This window comes from Mesoplodon bidens (genome assembly GCF_964165515.1).
Source record: "Mesoplodon bidens genome assembly, chromosome: 20".
Classification (NCBI taxonomy): Eukaryota; Metazoa; Chordata; class Mammalia; order Artiodactyla; family Ziphiidae; genus Mesoplodon; species Mesoplodon bidens.
This window is the reverse complement of record NC_138181.1, coordinates 8,700,113-8,714,137: the sequence shown is the minus strand read 5'-3', so window position 1 is coordinate 8,714,137 and position 14,025 is coordinate 8,700,113. Positions and strand designations below refer to the sequence as shown.

General features: G+C 43.8%; 1 protein-coding gene across 9 annotated transcripts in view; it reads right to left on the bottom strand.

Annotated features, from left to right (window-relative positions):
- SLC20A2 (solute carrier family 20 member 2) overlaps positions 1–14,025 on the bottom strand; it is a 107,363-nt gene that overhangs the window by 61,850 nt on the left and 31,488 nt on the right. The gene's annotated exons all lie outside the window — the stretch shown is intronic.

Below are 14,025 nucleotides of genomic sequence, written 5' to 3'. Positions count from 1 at the left end.
TAGTAAGTAAAAATATTTTTTAAAGGATGAAGAAATAAAAGCAAAATTAATTCAAATGAATTAAAAGTTAAAGGAGTTAGGATGATTTGGGCCTGAAGAAGGGAAGATTTAGGAGGTCCTACATGACTTACATGAAAAATATTTCTTAGAAACGGAAAGACGGCCTCAGGAGGCATAAGTGCTAGTTTCCTGGAGGTGTTCAAATGGGACCTGAATGACTGAGTGGTGGGTTAGGGCAACAAAGCCCCTACCTATTGTTTCCATTTTAAATGGATAATTCAGTGATTCCATGAAAAGGTTACCAAAAGGAAATACATTATCAGCCACTCTTGACCCAGTTGGAGACACAGCAAACACTCTTTCCAACGACAGGCGAATGGATAAACAAGATGTGGCACATACATACAATGGAATATTACTCAGCCATAAAAAGGAACGAAACTGGGTCATTTGTAGACACGTGGATGGACCTAGAGTCTGTCATAGAGTGAAGTAAGCCAGAAAGAGAAAAGCAAGTATCATATATTAACGCATACATGTGGAACCTAGAAAAATGGTACAGACGAACCTATTTGCAGGGCAGAAATAGAGACGTAGACGTAGAGAACGGACATGTGAACACAGAGGGGGAAGGGGAGGGTGGGATGAATTGGGAGATTAGGTTTGACATAAATACACTACCATGTGTAAGTAAAACAGATAGCTAGTGGGAACCTGCTGTATAGCACAGGGAGCTCAGCTCAGTGCTCTGTGACGACCTAGAGGGGTGGGATGCGGGCTAGGGGGTGGGAGGGAGGTCCAAGGAGAGGATATATGTATACATAGAGCTGCTTCACTTTGTTATACGGCAGAAACTAACACAACACTGTAAAGCAATTATACCCCAATTTAAAAAAAAAAAAGTCTTTCATCGTAAGAAGAAAAACTACACTCAGGAGGAAAAAACTTTGTAACTGAATGGGTTGCCACACACTGCCATAAGCTCCCACTGGAAATGTGGAATTACTTGCAGTGAAGATTTGAAAGATAGATTATTACCATCTTGCGGAGTGTTTTAGGTGTGATACTGCCTGAAAGCCAGGGACTAGAATAGCTGAGCTTTACACATTTTCCTCCCACTCCAAGACAGAAGTGGCTCCTGAACGTTTTTCCCTTTCTGTAGGCATTATAGACAGATTACCTCCAAATATTCTAGGTAAATTTTTTTCTTCACTCATAACCAAAAATAGATGCGTTTTCACGAGCAAATCACTTAACATCCCTTCTATCAACTGGCAAACCTAGGATCACTTGTTCCAGTTCTGTGCCCTGAAGTGTTGGGCTGCTTGGCTAAGTTCCAGGAACTATATTAGGGAAATACTTTCCTCCAGCCACAGTTTAAAATGGAACTATGTATATAAATAGATATCTTGGTTCTTACATATTTACTTGCTAATTCTGTTCCAAGTATCATGGACGCTCAATAAAAATGTGAATGACACAAAAACATTGATTCCTGATACCACTACGTATTATTTCTATTAATGGGACATTAGTATAAATAGAAGAGTTGATGGATGAAGACTCTTACCTTAAGTATTCTCCATGCTCAACTTATAGTCCCATGTTTCTTGTTCTCATTCCAGAGGTTCTTAAGCAATAGTTCTTAGGCAGCAGAAGCAAGAGAGGACAGATAACTATGAAAATGATTTAGTCGGACTTTCTGTGATGTAGCAAAGTCTGTTCAAGGCTCTGAAGTGCCTCATCAGAAGGCTGCAATGCAAGCTTGATTCAATTCCACCAGTAAGTGCAAAAGAGCAGTGTAAGCAGCCCAAACAAGGCAATAAGTCCATAAATTGTTCATCTGGTTGGTAAGTCAGGTGAAAATTTAGCAGTTCTTCATATCTCTGAGACTATGAAATTAAAGTCTTGTTACTAAATTAAGAAACCATAAGCATTTACTTGATATCACCTTCAAAGAACCACGGAGACAGAAGTTAAAAAATATAAGAGGGGCTTCCCTGGTGGCGCAGTGGTTGAGAGTCCGCCTGCCGATGCAGGGGACACGGGTTCGTGCCCCCGTCCGGGAAGATCCCACATGCCGCGGAGCGGCTGGGCCCGTGAGCCATGGCCGCTGAGCCTGTGCGTCCGGAGCCTGTGCTCCGCAACGGGAGAGGCCACAACAGTGAGAGGCCCGCGTACCACAAAAAAAAAAAAAATATATATATATATATATATAAAAGAGAGATAAGACAGTTTATAAGATTTCTTTGAAAATTATTTCCCAATTCTGAGAGTGCTCCCAGCACTTCATTCCTTATGCATGATTAAGATAAACTTTCTTGGGCAAGTCACTAGCTCCCTTTGCCTCAGTTTTTCCTTCAGAAAACTGAGAGCTGGGGAGGATGTTTTGATGTGAACATAAAGAGCTTTCTTAAAATAACCAGAAAGCAACCAGATAATAAGCTACTCTTTAGTGATGTTTTAAATCAGTTAAGAGAAGAAAAATATGTAATTATACTGTCTTTTATCATTACCTACTTAATTACCTTTACTGGAGTTCCTGTGTGTATTCAAATTGCTGTCTTGTGTCACTTCCTTTCAGCCTAACGAACTTCTATTAGTATTTCTTGTAAGGCAGATCCGCTACGAGGGGATTCTCTCAGTTTTCATTTTCTTGGGAATGCTTTTATTTTGAAAGACAGCTCTGCAGGATGCAGGACTCTCTCAGCACTTTCACACGTATTCTCACTGCCTGCGGGCCTCCACTGTTCCTGATGAGATAGATGTCAGCTGTAGTTTTGGTGGGCTTCCCTCATACTCCCCAAGTCACTTCTCCCTTGCTGCTTTCCGATTTTCTCACTTTCAACATTTTGACTATAATATGTCTGGGTGTGGATCTCTTTGTGTTTATCCTCCTTGGCGTTTGTTAAGCATTTCGGGTGTGTAGGTTACTGTTTTTCATCAGCTTGGGGAAGTTGTCAGCCATGACTTCTTTGAGTGTTTCTTCTGGCCCTTTCTCTCTCTTGTACTTCTGGTATTCCCATTGTGACACTTAACAGTGGCCTATATTTTTCTGAGGTTCTGTTCACTTTTCTTCATTCTTCTCTCTTTCAGTTCTTCAGACCAGATAATCTCTGTCATTCTATCTTCTAGTTTGCTGATTCCTTCTTCTGACAACTCACATCCACGGTGCAGCCCCCTAATGAGTTTTTCATTTTGGTTACTGTACTTTTCAACTCAAAAATATCCACTTTAAAAAAATGTTTTAATTGTGGTTAAAATAAACATAAAATTTACCGTTTAACCATTTTAAGTGTATAGTTCAGTGACATTAAGTACATTCACATTATTGTGCAAACATCCCAATCATCCATCTACAGAACTTTTAATCTCAAACGGAAACTCTATACCCATTAGACAGTAATTTTCCATTCTCCCTGGGAACCACCATTTTACCTTCTGCCTCTATGAATTTGACTACTCTATCATGTGAGTGACATCATACAGTATTTCTTTTTGTGACTGTCTTAATTTCACTTAGCATAATGTCTTCAACGTTCACCCATGTTGTAGTATGTGTCAGAATTTCCTTCCTTTTTTTAGGCTGAGTAATAGTCCATTGTATGTATAGACCACATTTTGTTTATTCATTCATCTGCTGATAGACCTCTGGGTTGCTTCTACCTCTTGGCTATTGCGAATAATGCTACTAAAATGGGTGCACAAATACCTCTTCAGGTCCCTGCTTTCAAATCTTTCGGGTATACACCCAGAGGTGGGATTGCTGGGTCGTATGGTGATTCTGGTTTTAATTGTTTGAGGAACTGCCGTACTATTTTGTACCACAGCTGCACCACTGTACCTTCCCCCCAGCAGTGCACAAAGTTCCAATTTCTCCACATGCTCACCAACACATTATTTTCTATTTTATTTTGTTTTTTAATAGTAGCCATCCTAATGGGTGTGAGGTGATATGTCTCACTGTGATTTTGCTTTTCATTTCCCTAATGATTAGTGATGATGAGCATCTTTTCATGTGCTTGCTGGCCATTTGTAAATCTTCTTTGGAGAAATGTCTATTTAAGTCCTTTGCCCATTTTTGAAGCAGGTTGTTTTTTTGCTGTTGTAGGAGTTTTTTACACATTTATATTTTGGATAATAACCCTTTATCAGATACATGATTTACAAATGCTTCCTCCCATTCTGTAGGTTGGCTTTTCACTCTACTGATTGTGTCTTTCGATGTGCAGAAGCTTTTAATTTTGAGGTAGTCCAATTTATCTGTCCTTACTTTTGCTGCTTTTGCTTTTGGTGTCGTATCTACATTTGGTTCTTTTTTTTTTTTATCATTTCTATCTCTTTAACAAGTCTCTATCTATGCGATGAGTCACTGCTCCCACATCTTCCTTTAATTCTTTAAGAATGGTTTCTTTTAGTTTTTGAACTAAGAAAATAAAATAATAGCTTCTTTGAAGTCTTTGTCTGCTAAGTTCAGTAACTGGGCCCCTCCAAAAGCAGTCTCTACTGCCCAGTTTCTCTAACATGTCCCATAATTTTCTGTTGAAAAATGGACATTTTAGACAATATATTGTAGCAACTCTGGTTACTGGTTACTCCCTCCCCACCAGAGGTTGTTGTTATTTGGTTGTTTGTTTACTTGGCTGGACTAATTCTGTGGAAGTCTACTTTCCCTACAGGGTACAGCTGTTGATGTCTCTGCTCAGATATTTCTCCCTTTTATATACTTTAGTCTGGCTTGCTAGGGATCACCCATGGGACAGCATAAGACACTTACTGGTCAAAGGTTGTGCTTAAGTCCCCTTAGCTAGTTAGAGTTTCACCCTCTACCATGACGTTTGGGGCTTAGAAACTACTTTCACAGTTCAGAGAGCAAGGGGTGGAGGGAAGGTCTGAATATAAAGGAGCTGCACAAGAGTTGGAATTATTATGTATCCTGGCTGTGCTGGTGGCCATAAAAACCTGAGCATGTGCAAAACCTCATACCACTGTACACCAGAAAAAGTGAACTTTACTGTATGTAAATTTTTAAGTGACTGGATTTGCGTTTTAAGAAAAGATACCTCTACACCGGTACTGCTCTTACACAGCTGGATCCAATTTGATCACTTGGGTTCTTAAAAGCTCAGGACTTAATATTTAATAGGGGGACAGAAAACAAAATCTTTCTTATTATACTATTGCCTACTGGGGGTCATTTCTTCTTGGAACACAATACAAACTAAACTTAAAAAAACATATCCTTCTAATGCTTAATAGTTAGTATGATAAGGTCAAGCTTTTATATCTGACCAAAGAAGTCTCTTCTGGATTAGACGTCATCATTTTTCTTCAAGTAAAAATTCTGGATTTCCTTAATCGTTACTGACAAGGCCCACAGAGCCTGAAGACACTATGACTTAAAGATCCAGGAAAAATCAAGCGAATGTAAACAAAAGTAGAGATGGCAAAAATCAGGCCTGACAGACGAGGTGTGAGGCTGGACGCATGGCCTGCCGGGTCCCCAGGGATCCTCAGGTCTGTACAGCAGGCTGAGGCACAGAGTGACAGAACAACTCAGCGAGACTCTCTTCCCGCACCAGTCGCCACTTTAATTTCAGGTCAAGTTGACAGCAATCCCTCTTTTTTAATTTTAAACCTTTACGATAGTAGATGAGCTCATTTATAACTCCCAACCACCTCGCTACGTTGAGTGCATCCATACCCTCTCATTTTTGCTTTTAATCTTCCGAGTAAAGGCAAAAACAAACAAAACAAAAACGGAATGAACAAACAAAAAAACAAAAAGGAAGAAACTCAGTCCAAATTTTTAAGCCAAGATTCATTCTCCTCTTGCTCTTACAAAAGCCACACTTTCCCTCGACAGCCACCAGTTTCCTGCCTTTTCTAATGTAGCCTATAGTTTCACGGAATACTTTTATCTGCTTTATCCCTTTTATTGTTTTTATTTTTATTTTTTTATAAATTTATTTATTTATTTTTGGCCGTGTTGGATCTTCGTTGTTGCGCGCGGACTTTCTCTAGTTCTGGCAAGTGGGGGCTACTCTCCGTTGAGGTGCGCGGGCTTCTCATTGTGGTGGCTTCTCTTGTTGCGGAGCACGGGCTCTAGGTGCACGGGTTTCAGTAGTTGTGGTGCACGGGCTTACTTGATACCATGTGGGATCTTCCCAGACCAGGGCTCGAACCTGTGTCCCCTGCATTGGCAGATGGATTCTTAACCACTGCGCCTCCAGGAAAGTCCCTGCTTTACCCCTTTTGAAAAGATGCTCTCCTCCTTCCTTCGTGCCACTCAACTGGCAAAGCCTTCTATCAATCAAACTGTGACCACCTGCTTATTCATCTTGATACACATCTGTGCTCTCACTGTGTGCGGACAGCTCTGTGTCTCACTGAAGTTGGAATCACTTGGTGGCAAGGATGTGCGGAAGTGGCCTCCACGGTCCTCACTGGAACAGGGCTCCATCCACTGAGTATCTGACTATCTGGGTTAAATGGTTCACCCACTGCTCTCTTCCCCTCCCCTGCCCAGAGAAAATGAAGATAAACCCATGGGGGATGTGCCTATACTTCCTCGGGGAGGCAAGAGTGTGGAGAAGGATTACGAGATTATTCCTACTGTATAAGTGCAGGAGAAAGCAACAAAGATGATGAAGAAAGGAAAGAGGATGAGGAGAAGAACGCTCCTTGTAAGGATGAAAACAGTAAGAAGGAAACTTGAAAAACCAGCTTTCTCAGTTCTCAGGATTCCAGGAAACACTCCTGATGAGTAACAAAGCTTCTGAACCAAAGACTAGGGTCAAAACATGGTTGTACAGGATCCTAGATTCCTTCTGGTTTCTCAAGGCTCTTTGGCTTTAAATTAAGCTTAAGGTATCAGTCCTGTTGAAAGTGGATTCAACTGAATCTCAGTCCAGACCTCCGTCTTCAAGTGAACCTGGGGATGGATCCACTCATTTGGGCCGAGGCTTAGGAATAGACTGAAATGAGAGACCCTTTACATAACCATCAAAAGGACTTACCCTCTCGACTCACCATACAAAGTGGGTAGAAAGGGAGGTCTCCTGTTTCTGCTCAAGACTTTTTTTTTTTTTTTTAAGACTTTCTTAAATCAATGGCCACCCGTACCAAAACAGCCCCACCAAACAGCCTTCTGATTAAGGCCACAGGGACATGCTGGCAGCCCGTGGCAGAAGTAACTAAGACAGCCGGTGCTCCCCTACAGGGCCATCACTCACCTCAGTAAACGCTGCTGAGATACACGCAGATACCACACGGCTAAGTACTGTGGAAACACTACCCGAGGCCCCCAGCACGTGGTTCCACCACCCACTACTCTGGATCTACGATCCAGAAGGATGGCCCCTGACAAAACTTAAGTGGGTAATCGTAACACTAGGCACACCATTTTAATGACTTTTTAAAATATGCTGGATTCCCCAGCTCCCTGCCTTCGCTCTCCACATAACACTGAACCTGAGACCCTGGCCAATGTGACATTCATGTGAGAGTTCACGGAACCTCCAGAGCACCCAGTAGTGACGGCAGACCCCTGCCGAATGCCCTTCACACTGCAGAATTAACAGGATCCACCTCCACTGGTAACTGCTACACATCAGCCTATGTGGGCCTCTTCCCAAGAAACAAGATCTCAAGTCTTTTCCAGTTTTCCATTGTAAAAATAATATGCATGCATATAAAAATTTTGGTAAATATGGAAAAGGAGAAAGTAAGGCAAGGAACAATGCTCCTAGCCCACCACTGCAAAATGACCATTGTTTTTGTGTACATTTTGGTGTACTAGTTTCATCCACAGTGGTAGACATTAATTATGTAAGCCACTGGGAGGCCACTGGTGAATTAAATAAAATATAGAAGTCAAAGTAAAAATGAGTTACAGGGCTTCCCTGGTGGTGCAGTGGTTAAGAATCCTCCTGCCCGTGCAGCGGACACGGGTTCGATCCCTCGTCCGGGAAGATCCCACATGCCGCGGAGCAGCTAAGCCCGTGCGCCACAACTACTGAGCCTGCGCTCTAGAGCCCGCAAGCCACAAGTACTGAGCCCATGTGCCACAACTACTGAAGCCCGTGTGCCTAGAGCCCGTGCTCCGCAACAAGAGAAGCCACCGCAATGAGAAGCGCGTGCACTGCAACGAAGAGCAGCCCACGCTCGCTGCAACTGGAGAAAGCCCGCACGCAGCAACGAAGACCAACGCAGCCAAAAATAAATAAGTAGATAAATTTACTAAAAAGAAATTAATTACAATAGTTCCTTTCTGAAAAGAAAGTTTTTCATTATTACATAAGTAATATATGCTCGTTGAAGAAAAAAGGTCTAAAATACAGGTAACCAAAAAGCCAGGGGGAGAAACATGATGCATGAGCTCATTTCCTACAGATACCTATTGTTTATATTTGGTGCACTGCATTCTTCTTTTATGTACATATAAATGCCTTCCTTTTAAAACAGGAATTAAAGCCATTAGCCCATTTAAAAATGCCTTCCATTCAAAAAATGAGGCGATACACGTTTTCTGCAACCTGCTAGTTTTACTCCATGTACATCCAACATCTTCATTTCAAATGGCTGCAGTGTGTTGCATTATATAGCAACACCATAAATTATTTAACCTGTACCTTATTTGGTTGTCTCTGGGGATCTTTTATTGAATTATTAGGTAATTCTTGTGTAGTCTAATAACCAGCTAAGGAGTTTTTTTTCCTCTCCTTTCGAAGAAGTTAATTTTTTTGACTCAACAACTACCATGAGACAAAGTTAATCCCAAACCACTTAACCACTCTCATTTAAAAAAAATTTTTTTTAATTAATTAATTTACTTCTGGCTGCGTGGGGTCTTTGTTGCTGCACACGGGCTTTCTCTAGTTGTGGCGAGCGGGGGCCACTCTTCGTTGCGGTGCGCGGGCTTCTCATTGCGGTGGCTTCGCTTGTTGTGGAGCACGGGCTCTAGGCACGCGGGCTTCAGTAACTGTGGCACGTGGGCTCAGTAGTTGTGGCTCGCGGGCTCTAGAGCGCAGGCTCAGTAGTTGTTGTGCACGGGCTTAGTTGCTCCGCGGCATGTGGGATCTTCCTGGGCCAGGGCTCGAACCCATGTCCCCTGCACTGGCAGGCAGACTCTTAAACCACTGCGCCACCAGGGAAGTCCCACCACTCTCATTTTTAATGACACATCTGTGGACTAGATATGACTGATTTTAGACACAAAATTACTTTTGCCAGGGCGAAATACCCAAGAAGACTATTTTGTCATTTCTCTTTGTACAGAAATGAAAATAGCCTTTTGCCTGCTACCATGAAGAACCAAATCAAGCAGCCATTTGCATTTCCTCTACTGGATATATAGTTATTGAGAGTTCAGGGGGTTTTTAAAGACAGTATTTTCTATTCAGAGACTGATCCAGGGCGTTAGAAGTCAGTCGTCTCTGCTCTGTGAATCACTAAGACAAACCTGTCTTCTCTGTGTGCAACCACCACAGGGACCGGGTCTCACATACTCTGTGCGTGGACACAGATGTAGAACGTGACAGTACACGCGGCCTCATGTCTGAGAAGTCAGTTTTTTCCAACAAAATGAGGTCTGAAGACTCAGTGACAGCCTTGGAATACTCACCTGCCACCTTCACCCTCTGTCGCCCATGACAAGGCAAACGAGTCTGCGCCAGACTGCCCTCACTTGAAGGAATGTTGAATACTCTGCAAATGTGTGATAAAGAACAGCTATAAAAGCTAAGGATGCCACGATCCCAGTTCTCAGCGCTGAGCTCTGAGGGCCTCAGAGCCGGGCTAAGGCAGGACGTGGCCTCTCTGGGGACAACAGTGCGATCCTGGTGCGACACTTTCTAGGCAGCACTGGCAAAACATGTCCTCAGAGAACCCTTTCTTCACTCTGATCACAGGAAGCCCTGACTGTCCTAAACACTATACAAAGTGTAACAGACACACTCTCCGTAGTTTGTTTTCAACCCCAGACAACTCCTTCAAGCAAAAGTACAAAGGAAAAATACACAAAAGGGCAAAGACAACTAAATTAAGATGCATTTTTATTATGTGCAAAATGGGGGGCTGCAGGGGGAGGAGAGAGACTCTTAGGAAGAAGTACCTGGACTGGGGAGGGTCAGAACTGCCAGCTGCCCGATTCGAGATCATTAATTACATGGGCAAGGGTGGAGCACCTGTGGCCTTGGACGGTGCAACAGAATAATTCACTAGGTATTCGTGTTAAGTGCCTACTAGGTGTCCCGTTGGTTGTTTGCTGCGGATACAAAACAAAAGGATAAACAGGTCCCTATCCTCCAGCTCTAAGGGAGACCCACTACCACAATATATTTAGGTCCCCCTGTCCCCAGCTTCCAGGTGGCAGGTGGAACTCCCCCTGCAGGCACGAGGGATGGCATCCTGCAGGCGGAAGGGACAGAGTTGGGAAGATGGGGTGGCATCACAGCCTGTCCCCTGTCCCCACGCTTCTTCTGAAATGGGGACTGTCTTGACTACTGAGTTCAGAAAAGTAATTGCAAAATTCTCCTGGGTAATTATTCGTCTTCTCGCAGTGACAGAGGAAATCCAGAGCAAAGTTAGGGCTAGGGGGGGCTCTGACAGGTCATTTAACTCCTGACTTCAGACAGAATATTGAAAACACTGCAGGCAAATATAAACCCAGCTTTAGATGACGTCAGGAAAAACGTTTATATTTTCCAGTACCCAAGTTCCCCATTTTGTAATACTGTTCTCTGTACCCCATCTAGTGGTCCTCCAACTTCATCCGAATCACTTGGGGGGCTAGCTAAAACCAGATTGCTGGGTCCCACCTGCACAGTTCCTGAATCAACAGGTCTTGGGTGGGGCCTGAGAACGTGCATTCCTCACAAGCTCCCAGGTGGTACTGATGCTGAGGGTACTAGGACCACACATTGAGGGCCACGGTTCTAACCTAACCCTTACTGGACCGAACCCTTACATCCTCAACAGAACTGGATACTAGTTGGCCGTCGTCCCCCGGTCCAGAGGCACACAGATACTGGAATCACAATCCAAGAGTCCCCTGGTCATTTTTTTCCCTTCAGCCTAAATAATAGAAGTTCCCTAACATCTTATTATAGGCACCATTTTTCAACCCTTTAATCATTTTTGAGGTTCTCTGTTGGGATCTCTCCAAGTCCCTTTTAGTTGTGGAGCCGTGAACTAGACCCGGAACCTTAGTCAGAGATGGTATGAGGTTGAGTATAAAGGGAAAATGACTCACAGATGCATACCACATCCTCCTCTGACTAATGTCCAGTACCCGAGCTTGCCTTGTTAGCCCCCTCTGAGTCCTGCCCTTCTGACACCGTTATGGGCTGCAGTAATGCGGAGTTGACCTTCGAAACGCCTTTCTTCAGAGAAGCTCAAAGCACTTCTCTAACTAACACAACTGTTGACTCGACATCCCCAGCCAGATTGGGGATGAAGTAACTTGTTCAATCGTGTATCAGTTTAAGAGGGAGAGAACATCGGGAACCCCAATTCAGGTTTCTATCCAGACATCACTCTGTGGAGAAAGATGCTCCTTACTTTTATTGCTTTTATGCGGTATCGAGTTTCCTCCTCTATAGACTAATAAACAGTCCCTTTCCAGGTGCAGGTGAAACTCCTGATCTCCTTCCCTGTGTGGGGAATGGTCCCAGAGACCTGGGGCTGTGGATCAGGCCCTGGGGGCCATCCCCCTCTTAACCTCCATCACTTCCCCAGCTGCTGGAAGAGACGGGGAAGCAGGGCCCCGGGGCACTGCCGGCTGCCCGAGTCCTACAAGGCGGAAGGCCAGAGGGGCTGAAAGCAGCCCGCGGGGGACCCCCGACCCTCCCCATGTGTCTACGGTTCCTTCCTTCTATTCCTCGCTCTGCAGGTTTACTCAGTGAGCAAGTCGCGGCCCAGGCTCTGTCCCGCCTCATCTGAGCACGTGGGCTCTTTGAGTGTAGGAACTATGCTTTCTTTGTGCATTGTATGGCTCTGGGGGTGCTTAATACATGCTAAATAGTAACAGCCGTCCCAGCATTTCCAGAAGCAATCGGCATTCCTGCCGAGGGCCAGATCCTATTACCATACACTTGTGCCCAAGACAGGCAGCGCTGAAGACACCCCTCTGCTCCCTGCTCCTTTCACCCGGAACTCACTGTATCAACTCCTATTCCTGCAAGAGTCCCTTCTGACAGAGAACATTCTAGAAGTGTGATCACTGAGCACATGCATGAGGCTCCCAACCAAAAGGCAACCTGTTAGGTAATGTAAGTCTAGCCACACAGTTACCTATTAAAAACCGCATGTGGACGATAGGGGAGCCAGAGAAGAGGTTCCTCTCCACGTCCCTGAAAAGCCCTCAAAGCTTCAGATCAGAAGACTCTTCTCTAGGACTGAAGCCGCAGTAAAAGAAATCTACTGCGATCAGGAGTTACCCTCTCAGAGCCTCTGGGGCTATACCTATTTTAAGAGGGAGAGGACTAGGACAGGAGGGCAGGCTGCCAGGGAGAGCAGCTTAAACAGGGCTGGAGGCCACACCTGCACAAAGTTAAGTGCAGGAGGGCTACGGGAGGCTCAGGTGTCCCCGGCACACGGCTGAAACCACGGGTCCTGGGCTCCTTCCACAGGCCACAAAGCTGCCCGTGTTTCTCAGCATCTGGACCCCCTGTTGGTGACTCTAGGTTGAGCTCACTGTGATTGGTCACGGCCAAGGTCACAAGTAGTCAACAGAGCCTCTTCTCAGGAGGGCACAGAGACCACTGTCCCTTTACCAGCCCCCCAGGGTGAGCCGCAGGAGGAGAATCGCGGCTCCAGCAAACAGGAGAAATTCCCACGCTGACACTGACATCACCTCCTGGCCTAGATCACTCTCTCAAAGGGCATAAATCACAAAAGCAGACACTCGGAAAGTGTCTACGAGCATTTTAGTAACTCCTCCTAAAAGAACATACGCTTCCTTGTAGTAAAGACACCTTTGGAAATTTCTTTCTGTTAAATTAAAAACATGGATAAATCTTAGACAGCTTTTCTTTTTTGCAGGAGTAAACTACAGTTGAGCAGATGAATAATAGCTTGAAAAGGATCTAATACCCAACCACAGTGTACCTCTAGAAACACTCCACTGAGGAAACACTCCACTGAGACTCTGATGCTGCCTTATTAACAGACAAAAGGAAGAGCAGTTACTCTCTTTGGATAAAAGTATATATTCTGAAGAATATCCTGGAACAAAGTCCCTTTAACTGCTGAAGATGACATTACAGACTTTTCTGTTATAATTACAATGAATCCGGATGGCAAATTTCTCTTCTACTCAATAAAAAGACTTAAGTTTAAAAAAAAAAAAAAAGTTTATTTCTAAAAATAGCCCAAGAACTCAGTTCTATTTTCCCGTCTTACATTCTTTTCCTACTAAATGTACCAGTGAAACATTTCCTTTCATTGTTGGCACCTTGGGTTGTTCGGATTTAAAAATCAGACAATACATACTAACAAAGAAGTCTTTAAATGCAGCTTTCCAAATGGAAAATGGCATCTGAGGGCAAGCCTTCCTCCCGGCCCACAGATGATGGAGCCCTAACGCCTGGGAGCAGCTACTACCCCCCGTTAGAACTGTTTCATTAAAATCAACATTCCAGGGCGGGGGGAGATAATGTACGTATTAATTGATAAAGAAATTCCTGCTGGGTTCTGTGTCATAAGCAAGTTGTGGCATGAAGTCAGAGTCTTCTGAATTAAAACACACTTCGAACTAAGCAAGGTGATTCAGACTTAATTGAAAATATTCTACATTAAAATCTTTAGTTTTCTTCAGTCCAAATTTAAGCTGGCGACTTGTTACAGTAAGAGCAGTCAAGATTAGGGAATTCTTCCAGAAGATAATTTCAATTACTTTCCAAAAGCTTCCTCCTAAATTCATTTTATTTTTTAAGGGCTTCTCTCTAGGAGTATATGGATTTAAGCACCAAATGCTCCTTTAACAAAAACTTCCCATCTACACATTTTACAAAATTACATTTG